Genomic DNA, 12,233 nt, shown 5'->3' with positions numbered 1-12,233 from the left:
AAGTTTGTCATCCTGCCCAGAATTTATTCCACGAGCTCTTATTTTGAAAACAACTGTACATACAGGGATGCTATTAAGTTGTTTGGGCCATGTATTGAAAGGTTGTGGTTAGTGGGCAGAAGAACTTAGAATCATTTGAGATGTGCTTATCAATAGTTAAGAAAGAATAAAGCAAATGAGGCAATTCCACCGAAATATTCCCATTCAGTATTCTTACCATGCAGTATGACAATAATTTATATTTTCACAACAAACTCTGGGTTTTTTTGTTTGTTTTTTCTCTTAAAATTCTTGGAAATATAAAGTTACTAAGAAATAAGAAGTGATCTGTTAAATTATTCTCTCCACATTAAAGGTAGGGTGAAAAAGGAACTAACCAAGATAAGAATCAGGACAACTATGACTATTTCTACTGTTTTTCTAGTTTCAATGTATGGGTTGTGTTAACCATGTAGGTAGGAACTTTGGACTCATAATTGCATGGTTATGGAATTTAGTATTAATGTGGTGTCAAGGCTGTGTATATAAGTGTCTAAGCAAGATTGTCATGTCTTTGGGAATATATTTAGATTAACCTTGACCTTGCATTATCTTATCTTGGTGAGGAAAGACAGTAGATGGAAGGAATTGCCATTTGTGAGTCTGATCTGGTTCTGGCTGAAATCAGTGATGCAGAACTATGCAGAAGAAAACCTGAGCTATCTCTGAAGAACTTTATTCCCCATCTGAAAGCATTGATGTCTATGACATTGTTCTGTATCTGGGATAACTAGCTCTGCAGAATAACATGTTTAATTAGTTTAGAAGCAGCATTTCACTGATCTACACTGATTCCAGAATTCAGCAGCCATTTCTGCATAATGCTATGCTGTTTGTAAACTGAAGGTGTGCACTCATCCCTTTTTAGTTGTCTGAGGATCCAAACAGGACATTTATTCTTCAACACCATAAGATTGAATTTGTATGTGGGTGATCCAGATTTGTTCCTAGGCAATGACACGTGTTGCTAAAAACAAGCAGTCAATTTCCCCAATTGTTTAAAAAAGGGGAAAAGGTTTTATTAAAGGGGCAATTAACATTGCAAAGTGAAATACTGAAAGTACACAGGAAATACCCAACACATAAATAAAAGTCAGAAACAAACTGTGTCAGTTGTCAGAGTGGCTCAAGCCAATCTACAACAGAGCAGCAGGCTCTGGATATAGAAGAATTAGCAAGTTTATCTTGATTTTAGTAATATCTTTGATATTGCTTTATATGACATTCTAATAAGAAATCAAGGCAAACATTCTCAATGAAGCTGTTGTAGATGGGGGGCAAAATAGGCTTACTAATTGTATCTAGATGTTCCTTTTCTATGGTTCTTTGATGTATTGAATGAGTATTTGTTGAAGCTTCCCAGTATTCAGGATTTTCAGTAGTATGTCCTGATAATGGTATTGAACAGGCTTATAAAACTTCTAGTTGGCGAGAACTCTGTATACACTAAGGAAACTAAAAAAAGATTCAAAATTATATTTAGAAACAAAGTTCAAAGGCTGTTTGATGGACAAGTGCAAGTTACTTCACTTAGGCAGGAATAATCAACTGTGTAAGTGGAGGATGGACAACCCAAGTAAGAATACTGTAGAAAAACCCAAACGGGTACAGTGGATCTTGAGCTGAATGTTAGCAAAATGATTTAAAAGGAGTGTCCTGGGTTCAGATTTGAACGTGCTTGGGTTGATTAGCTGAAAAGAAGAGCAAAGAGAGGACATGGTAGGAGGGAATTAATAGCATAAGCTATAGCAAGAAAGGTTCTGATTAGAAGTAAGGAAAGCAGTTCTAATGGCAGGGGAGGTGAAATTCTGGAAGAGATTGCTTAATGATAGCTTGCAGCATCCATCAACAGATGAGACAAACATCTGTTAGAAATGACATGGTTATAACTGAGCCTGCTGTAGTGTGGGAGGAAGGAAAATGGGTAACCTCTGGAGTGATTTTGTGTTTCTGTTTATGACATTTTCCTGCAGAACTCTTAGTAAAAACAAGAGTTGCAACTGGAGTGATTCCTGCCTTGTGCACATAAAGTAGTTTTCCTGCAGTGCATGTCATATGCATGAGATAGAAACACTGTGACAGCTGTTCATTGTATTTAGCAGGTAGGTTTTTTGCTTCATTCACTCAATTATCATTTATATTGTGCAGTGCAGGTTTGACCCAAAGTCCATCAGCCAGCAAAATGGTTTAATAGATGTATCCAGTACAGTCAGGCTACCAAAGGCTTCTTTGACCAAAGACTTCCACTGTTTTTGTAACCCAACTTAAATACCTTGGGCTCCCTTTGGATTCTTTCCCAGGTTTTGTTTGCTCTATTTTTTTTTTTTTTTTTTTTGTCTTACATGATTCAAGGTTTTGCTTGATGTAAACTCTGGTAATAAGGGATTATGACACTGTGGGTGTTTGTATAACACCTGGTATTACAGTGCCTGAGTTTAATTGAATCTTCAGTGTGCTACCATAACACAAATAATGAGCCACAATAGCAGACACTGAACACCGCAAGTCTTTCTGTTGACTCCAGTGGAAGTAATTGAATCAGGCCTTGAATGAATGAAGAAGAGATTTTAAAAAGATGGTCAGTAGTCTTTCTGAATGTCTTCACATCCTTGTGCCATCTTATTCTCTAATTCTCATTTGCTTGTGTGAGCTGTCATCTTACTTGATTTGCTGTGTCCCTGCTGTAGCATTTTGCAATACAGAATGCATGAAATATGCCTTTCATATGAGCACTCTAGTTTTGCTCAGACACGTCTGTGGTCAAAATCTAATATTCTCTGTCTAGTCACGGAGTTCAGAGGCTACTGTTTTATCTAAGAAAGCATATTTTCCTAGAGACCTGGCTTGTACATGAAGTATATAAAGAATGGAACATTTTAAAAATTATGTGTAACTCATGCATGAATGCTGAGCTAAGAGCAGAAGTCATAGCTTGTTACATTTGAGAATCTTTTTTACTTTTATTTTAAAAAAGTATTTCTTTCAGTATTATACAATATATTTTTTAATTGGGGAAAAAAAATCAGAGTCTAGCTAATGGTGAGACAGCTTAAAAATAATTGTAACTAGGAACTGGGCCATGATTAAAATTGTTCAGCTGTTCATTTTATTGTTTGTTCCCAAAACCTTAAATGCACTCTCTGAGAACAATAACAACAGTTAGCATGTAACTCCGTATGGGCCAATTCATGCAGTCCTCTCTCAATCCTTTCTTACTGCAGAAAAACTCTTGTTTAGAGGACTTTGTAAGGAATTCAGGGCTGGAAATATATGTTCTAACTATTTTGTAATAATAAAATGAAAGCTACCATGGAGAGAGAAGAAAAAAGCAGAAAGAAAGGAGGAATAAAAATAAGTCTACTCTTTTGACATATTAGGATTTGTGTAAGTGCATAGAACAGAACCGGCTGTGACACCCCTTTGGATAATACCTATATCTCAGTTAATCTCACTGAAATAGGTGGGATATTTGCTGTTGTGTTTGCTACAAGAGGGATTAAACTTTGTAGTGAGGATTATAGTGATAGAAACTACGCTGAAAATCAAAACCTACTGAAGAAGATGATGGTCATTTTCTACAGTGAAACATAAACTGGGTTTATAAGTAAGAAATAATTTTTGCTAGTGGTTGACCTTAGCTGATGCATTAAAAGTTCCAGCTTCTTGAGACGGTGGTTGGTTGACCTTCATGGTTGCTCAGATCTCCAGATTGGTTTGGCCTCTTTGGACCTACCAAAGCTAGGCACTTCTATGGTAAAAAATGGGCTTTTCTCCTACACATGTTCTGAAATCTTGGTCTGTGATTCCACCTGTAGAACAAGCTTCCAGCTTCTAAGTCTAACAAGACTGGTAGTGAATTGAGGTAATTGTAACCTGTTGTGGCTGAGTTCAGAAGTGATGAGCTTCTGATAAGGTAGGTTTTTCAAAACTCCATTGCTTTTCAACAACTGCTGGAAGATAAAGTCTTACGGGCACTTGTGAAAGTCATTCCCAGAGCTAGCTGCAGTGCATACAAAGACTGTATAGTTCACAGTGTCTTTCCACTATAAAACCTCTTATCACATCCTTAACATTTTGATTTCACTGAATTTCAGTTGGATTACCAACTGGTTACCAAGTTGGAATGCACACTTGGGCACTTTTATTACTGAATTTAGGAAAAGCTACTGTAAGCAGAATTTGAACCTTTTCCCTAGGGAGAAGTACTGAAACCTCATACATGTTTTAGGATGAGTAAGGATGTGGTGTCACTCACAGTAGGAGCCTCATTTAGAGCCCATTGATGTCAATGGAAACACTTCCCTTTGCCTGAGTGGGCTGTGGACCAGGAGAATGCAAGAGTAACTGAACTAAGAATTCTGCTGACTGTATCATATAGTATATACCGTACATTTTTACAAAAATAGACTCATTTACTTAGCCAAAATACTTAATGTTTAATTTTAAAAAACATAATATAAAAAGAATGGATTTTACTGATTTTTAAGCTTTAATTTAATGTAGCATAGTGAAAAAGACACCAAATATTCTAGTTTTGTATCATTAGAACCAGATGGTCCATGAAAGACTTTTGTCTAAATTAGAGCTGGGAAAGCTTGTAAACTCTGCCTAGTCTGAAAATGTGCTCAAAATTACTATATCAGATGATATACCCAGTTTTATAATGTGAAATTCTTTGGCTGTTTTCCTGACATCTTGGTAAGGTGTTATACAATTTAGGCAATTGTAAGAAACTTTTTGGATGCTACCGTCATTATTGTTCTGCTCTGTAATTGGAAAAACAGCAAAATTGCCCTTATGCAGTGGATTATCCCGGAAAACATCATGGTGAAGAACTAATGACGAAAAGAAATGTTATTACTTATTATTCACTTACTGTGTTTATATGATGGGTCAGATTTGTTTGTCTCAAAAAATTAAAAAGAACCCCAAATGCCCCAACCCGAAACTTCATGACCTTTAGCCTTGAAGAATGATAAATCTTTTCTCTTTACCATAACAGCAGTGCTATTTATTTAACATCCCTATCAGACAATGACCAGAAAAAATATTAACTGATTAACTGCAGAATGCACTGTTAAAGTAAAATGATCAGCAAGAATGGTACACGCAACTTAACTGTTAAAATTTACTTCAATATTAAGTCTGCCACCTCAGTCCTGTGGCAGTCCTTCTGCATCCTGGAAGATATTTTGCCTGTGGCCAGCTACTGCTTCCATTATTGTGTAGTCTGAAGAGTGGAAGGAAGAGGTAGTTTTTATGAGGTAGACAGGTAGGAATCGATGCAAATTACTTAAGAGAAATAGAGGTAAACTGAAATGTATTTCCTATTGCTAGTAGAGATTGTCAGAAAAAATCCTGCCCATAGTACTTCAGTAGAGTTCACCTAGACTTAAGATCAGAGATAACTTTTGCAGCCTTCTTACCTGACTTATATAAGGCTGCCAATTGCAATTTGTAATCTGCAACTGAATTAGAGCCTATCAAATATCTTTGGTTGCTACTCTTAATGGTCTTGATTATACAATTACATTATACAATAGACATATCTTGAGCATTAGGAATGTATTTTCCAAAAATTTGTTTGTTTTTTTTTTTTGGTGTTGTTTTCCTTCTCTGATTTCCTATTAATCCTTCTCAGGTGAGAACTTCTTGCATTTGCTGTGTTAGTGGTTTCATTGTTCCTAACTAAACTGTTTCCATACAGAAGGCAAGCAGGATCAGGTTCTATGTGCAGGTATTTCTTAATTTCAATACTGAAACGTGGTCTTGCTCCAAGTTTGTCAAATATAGATCAAGCTGATTTCAGTGGGGCTACTCACTGAATAAGGGCTGGGATTGAAAGTCCTTCCAGGGAGTTAAACTACCTTGTAAAGAAAACCACATTTAAAAGCATGGTAATAAGAGGGCTACCGTGGGCAGCACAAGAGCTTGATTCAGCAGCATTGTGCCTCTGAACAAGCCAAGGTTCAGTTATAATTTGTGTATGACATTTAGCTTGTTTCTAACTGCACACCCAAATCCCTAGTAACTCTGCTAGCCTAATCCTCCTCATCCTCCCCCCATGTAGATGTATATATAGGTATGTGTTTAACCACTTATTTTCATGCATGTTTCTGCTATGGGTTGTAAATTTGTATCAGTGATTTCCACAAAAAAGTCAAGTGGGTACACATAGCTCTGCAAATACTGACAAGGTAATATGTCCTTTGGTCTTCTGTAGTTTCACAGGAGGGTGCTGTTTTAGGACTTTCTTTGCTTTTAATCTTTCAGGGCTCAGGACCTTCCTTTTCCTTTGAAAATTAAGATCTAGTGAATCAGGCTCCCAGACTTCATCCATGATAACTGACAATTTTCATATGTTAAGAATTTTAAATGAAAAGTTTTATTGCTTCTACATGTTCAACCAGACCCTTCCATAATTAAACATAATAAAAAAAAATTAAATGATCATTGTAAACTTGCAACTTCCACAATTGTCTGTACAAAACCATATATTGTTTTGTCTTTGCTTTATTAGGCATTAAAGTTTATTTGGAAGATCCTTGTATCTTAGTGAAGCTTTTGGAAAACAATCTTTCAAATTTGTAGGGAACTCGAAGCAAGAAAACCTTAATGTAACTTTGGGTTAACATTTCTCAATGCTGTCCATGTCATAAAACCCCAGACATTCATTTGTATAATTTGGCCTTAGGGTACAGGGGGAAGTAGGGGATAGGCAGTGGAAAATACACTGGAGGAGGAGGACAGATGTGGATCAGAGAGACTATGGCAGAAACTTATGAATTTGGAAAAAGCTGTATGTCTTTAAGAAGAGAAAAAGTGGAAAGAATCTTGACTCAGATGGCTATAAACCCTTTCTTAATATGTGACCTACAAACTGTCCTTTAAAAAATAACCAATTCCTCAAGCCTTATCTTGTAAAATTACTTTGAAAACCAGAACTCAAGCAAAAAGCTAACTTTGGAACTAACAATGAGTTTATATCTAAAGATACCTGATTGTTTGGCCACCAGCTGAATGATGTATCCATAGAAGTCCTTAGAAAATAAAATGCTTCCCTCTAAAGTGTGTGTTCCCATTATGCACCCTAATGGTGACCCTGAGAACTGTACAATTCCCCGTTTTCTGCTCTTTTTGTAGAGTACAATGAGGTAAATTCCAGTCAAACAACCTCTTCTCCCAACATATCAGCTCAGTGCTGTAGGTCTTCATGGTTCCAATGTAAACCCAGCCTTTGCTCAACCCATTCTAAGCTACATCTGTGAACCTAAGGTGTGCTCCCTCTGCCCATGTCCCATGAAGTAGCCCGTGCATGCAGAGCAGCTGTTGGAAGCATGTCAGCCATTACCTGCTCTGAGGTAGTGACTTGTACAAGGTAGCTCAGATGCTGCAGAATGCCAAACAGCCACAGGTCTTCTTGTTAACAACCTTGGGAAGACATATGCTGAGCTTTGTAATTGCTTGTATTTGTTTTAATGGAGATGCCAGAACATTCAGCATGTGGCTGCATATTCAGAGTACTTCTGCTGTAAATCTAGAAGACATTTTCTGAAAATATCTTGCAAAACAACTTGTAAAGTAGGTAGAGATCATTTTCTTTCTTCCCCATTCACTTCACAGTTCCCCTATGAAATGTGAAGAGAATTGGAATTGTTGATATGGCAAATGACAATTTGAAGAAGAAACAGTACTTGCAAGAGAAGAGCAAATAAGGTAATTATTTACTTGTGACTCCTGTTTTGCAAATTTACATTTTGCCCTTAGGTCAGGAAGTAGTTAAAAGCTGGTGCTAAACTAATCTGTGCTTTGGTCTTAGAATTAGCAAATAAAACACATGGTAAATACTGGAACACCAAACAAAGATAGCTGTTCTGAGAGCATAGGTTGGAGTCCAGGAAGTAAGGAAAGCGGAGAAGGAAGGACAGACTTTCTTCATAATGATTGCTTTAAAGTTATCTTGCATAGTAACTCACAGCGAGATTCTGTAGCTCTGCATATGAAGAAACAGTTTATCATAATTTAAAATAAAATAAGAGTTATATGCATTAGTTCTCCAAACTGTTTGAATCCATTTAGTACCAAGAGGTGAAAAAGCTGCCCAAATACATGATAGAATTTTAGACTGGCTGACCTAGCTAAAGGCTGGCTGATGCATGCCTGAGGCCCACCTGAAGTAGTAAATACAACGTTCCTGCTAAAGGGCAGCCATGTACACCCTTTCAGCCAAAAGAAAAGTGTAATTTCTTTGAAAATTAAACCCCAGCATGAGCCTACCAACCAGGAATTGTCAGGATAATGTGCAGCAAAAAATTCTTTCTCTACTCTGTGTTAGGTGACAGGGTGACACCATACAATGACTGCTAACTCATGTGTTGACTCTGTGCCTCGGGGAGGCTATTGGGGAAAAGAACAAAGAGCAGGTTTTGTGCTAGTGCATTCATTTGGCATTGGAATACTCAGTTCGTGTGTTAAAGTAATATCTTCCAAGGGGAGAAGGGACCACAGTGAGCTCTCCCTGGCCCTGGTGTAGCACAAAATTTTGAAGAATCATTACTGACATTTGTTATGTGATCCTGTAATAGCTTCTATTCCAATGCATATCCACAGACAGGATGGTTTTAACATACATCAAGTCAGCCAGCCAGCCATATGTTTTGAGGCACATAATACAATTATTGTTTTGAAAATCAAAACAAGGTACCATATAAAGGCAGCCACTGTCAGATCGTTATGGATGAGACCATCAGTCTTGTTGCTGTAACAAACCCTGTATTCATTATCGTAGCTCAGGGCATTTTTTTCTTTGCCAGAATTGGTTGTTCTTTTAATGAATATTGCAAATCATAACCCAAATTATATGCCTTAAAATGTCATAAGTTTTGATTTGTAATGAAGTTTTCAGGAGCTTGATTCGTGTCGTGGCAAAGCATTCCCTGATGGAGGAGAGGGAGAGACATACCATGAAGAGGCTGCAGAATTCTGTGTGAACAAGCAGCAATTCAGACCTCTGGTACAGAGTAATCTCCGTGCTGTGTTTGGACTTCACTCTGGACTCTCCTCTGAGCTCCCTCACAGGAGGTAGTGCTGAATTTTACAGTGTTTTGATAAAGACCCAAAATGTTTCACCAAAGACATTTAAGGTTTATTGATAGTGCTGTATGTCAGCTCTGTTAGTGTCATAAGTTGAAGGTTTTGGGAGGAAGAAATGAAACCACACTTTCCTCCCAAGCTGATCAAAAATTGTGCGTTTATATTTCATGTCTCATCTCCAGATAATAATGTCTTTTCCCTTTTGAAAGACTGTGGACTAACTTTTAATTAAAACCAAAGAAAACCAGAAGAAAAATCACAAGAGAACTGTCAAAACCAAATGTCTGCTAAAAGCTCCTTCTTTTTTTTTTTTTTTTTTAGTTGGGAGATTTCTATTTTTAAATTAAATTATATGTTTTATGCGTATTTGACCTTTTTACAAGAAAGCCATGAAGTTTTATTGACTGCCCCCAGTTGCAAAAGTTAGAGTTCCAACAGAACAATTCTGAAGAGGAACTTTTAAAGACAAATTCATTAGCTCAGAGTCCAATTTTGTCTGCACTATAACGTGCAGTAGGCATGTAAGTCCAGTGCAGACACCTGGTAGCATCTGTTTTCTATGTATCATTTACTGTCCAAGCATGACAGCCTTATTGGCATATTGACCTTCAACTAAAGTCACTCATGAAATAAGAACAATGAGTCACAATAATTGCAAGCAAAGGACCAAGAACTCTTGAAGCTGCTCACCTGCAGGGCATGCTTTATAGCCCAGTGTCTTGAACAGATATCTAGGGAGAACTGGGAAGGCTTGACCTCTATGAGATGGGGAAATGTTATGCAATGGGATGTTCTTGCTGGCTGGTTCTTTCATGTGGGTGGGGCTTTGTTGTTCTTATTTTTATTGTTATGGATTGTGAGATGAGGGATTGTTTTTCCATTAGAAAAGGCAAAACAACTGCTTTCAGTGTAGAATGACCTTTTAGATTATGTGCATGAACCACAAATAAAAAGAACACAATGAAATGCTCCATGGGCAAGCATAGTGAGTTTGACTCACCACAGTGTTACTCCAGTTCTGCACCAGATCCGTTTGGCTGAACAAAGATGAAACTTTACCACCCTTACTGTCTGAGGGGAAGAGGTCTCATTCTGCCCCTGACCACAATGCTGGTCTGCAGGGAATGAGCACTGCTGATTCGCTGTGTATCATGTACATGACATGCTGTATTCTGACATGACATGACATTTTTCATGAAGAATGTTCAGAAAAATTAGACTAAACAAAAAGATTTGTGGAAGTTGCATTTCCTAGTTCACAGTGACCTCCATAGTATCAGAGAAGGTGTTGGCACTTTGACTGTTTTACAGAAAATACTTGCATCTATGTCAGTTCTAGGAAACAGGCCTTCTAATGGCGAGTGGCTGACATAGCACATATGTCACACTTATCCTTGTTAGGATGTTTTGAGGCTTTCCTTTGAGTAGCTCCTTACCACAGAAATAAATCATCTCCTCATAGACAGCAGATGAACAACAACATGTGAGGAGAGGATTTATGGCTGTGGCTGCTTTTCTCAATGCCTTAGGTGCCCTGGACTATAGCTCGATAGTGCCTCCTAGAGGCACAGACTATAGGTACGAAAGCAGAAAGCTGCAGTGTAGCTGATACGTTGAGGCAGTACGCATTGCCAATTGCATATTTACCAGTGTGTTGGCTGATTTCCTCTGCAGCTGTTGTGACTTGTGAATATTTGAATCATTTAATGCAATGGAAATGCTCCGTACTTGGCCTCTAAACGAGTGCAGACTGTCTGTTAATATGAGATAGTGCTTTACGGTTTCTGGCTTGCCTTTGTTCCCCGTTGTGGATGCTACACTAATAGCTATGCCTTCCAGGTGAAGAAGGAATCCTTGCTTTCCAGGAGACGGTGAATCTAGGTGAGAATTATGCAATTCTGTGAAGGTGAATCAGAGGAGAATATTGATTGGCAGACTTGCCTACATTTTAAACACTTTTAAGTCAAGATAATGGCTCACACAAGCTGGACCAATTTATTTCTGGTGATTGATTCATGCCATGATCAGCTTGATGATTGATTGCAAGCCATGGCTATTCTTGCAATATCTTGAGAGATGGTTCCAAACCTTTTCACATATCTTGACACTGAGTTGACTTCCAGTTGGCTAGTGGGTAGCATGGAAAAGAATGTCAAATATAGATTTAATGTAGGATAGAAAAGGATGAGTTTGGACATTGACCCTGACACTTGTTCTGGCACGTGCCATCTGGAGGGTACATTTCTGGCATTTGAATCATCCAGGCTTTTTTCTGTAATTTGCTTCATTCAAAGTGGATGGGACTGACACTATGTGACCTGATACAACCCAAGAAGTCCAGTGTTTTGTAGAGACCATTAGACATTTCTGAGATGGGTTAAATCATTTCACTGTGCTGCAAATGCTTTCTGAGAATGACTCAATCATATGAACAGAAAAAAAAATCCTGTTGGATGCATCCCTTCTCTTTACAGCTGTTTCCATCATTGCTTCACATCTGTGGTCCTGTTGTCCATTTGTAGTCACATTGTTTCCCTGTCCCTGTTCAATGGTGAATGCAGCATAGTACTACTATGGAAGCAGGTGTTTTATGTGTCTTCCATCAGTCTTTACTGTGCCAAGTATTTTGTTCTTTCTAAACAGAAGCCTGTTCTGGATAATGCTACAATTAATCTGTCCTTCTAAGTTCATCATGCTCTTCCTGCTTATACTTCTCTGGTCCTTGCTTGCTGTATGTCTTAGTTGTTTGATACTGCTGATGACTCCTGCTGTAGCAGTTCCTGGTTCTTTTCCAGCTGTTAATTTGGTATTAAGGGAAGGTGATGTTTTCTTGTCTGTCCAGAATCAGAAGAGGCATCTGGACCTTTATCAGTCAGTGAAGGAGAAGTGCAAAGCAGAAGCAAAGTCAGTGTAACCAGATAGCTGAGTGTGTAAAGAGAATTCTGTCAGAACGGGACCATCAGAACCTGATCTGTGGTGTGTGGTAGTTGTAGTGAGTATATACTACTAGGTATATCAGTAAATCTGCATTGAAGGATTTCAGCTTGTTGCCTTGCTTGCCATCCTCTTGGACTGAGGTGAGAAATGCAGTATGTTTAGCA

The sequence above is a fragment of the Pezoporus flaviventris genome, unplaced genomic scaffold (assembly GCF_033815535.1).
Source record: "Pezoporus flaviventris isolate CSIRO_AGI_PZ_B2104156 unplaced genomic scaffold, CSIRO_AGI_Pfla_v1 ptg000036l, whole genome shotgun sequence".
Classification (NCBI taxonomy): Eukaryota; Metazoa; Chordata; class Aves; order Psittaciformes; family Psittacidae; genus Pezoporus; species Pezoporus flaviventris.
The sequence above is the reverse complement of the archived record's forward strand: the minus strand, read 5'-3'. Positions refer to the sequence as shown.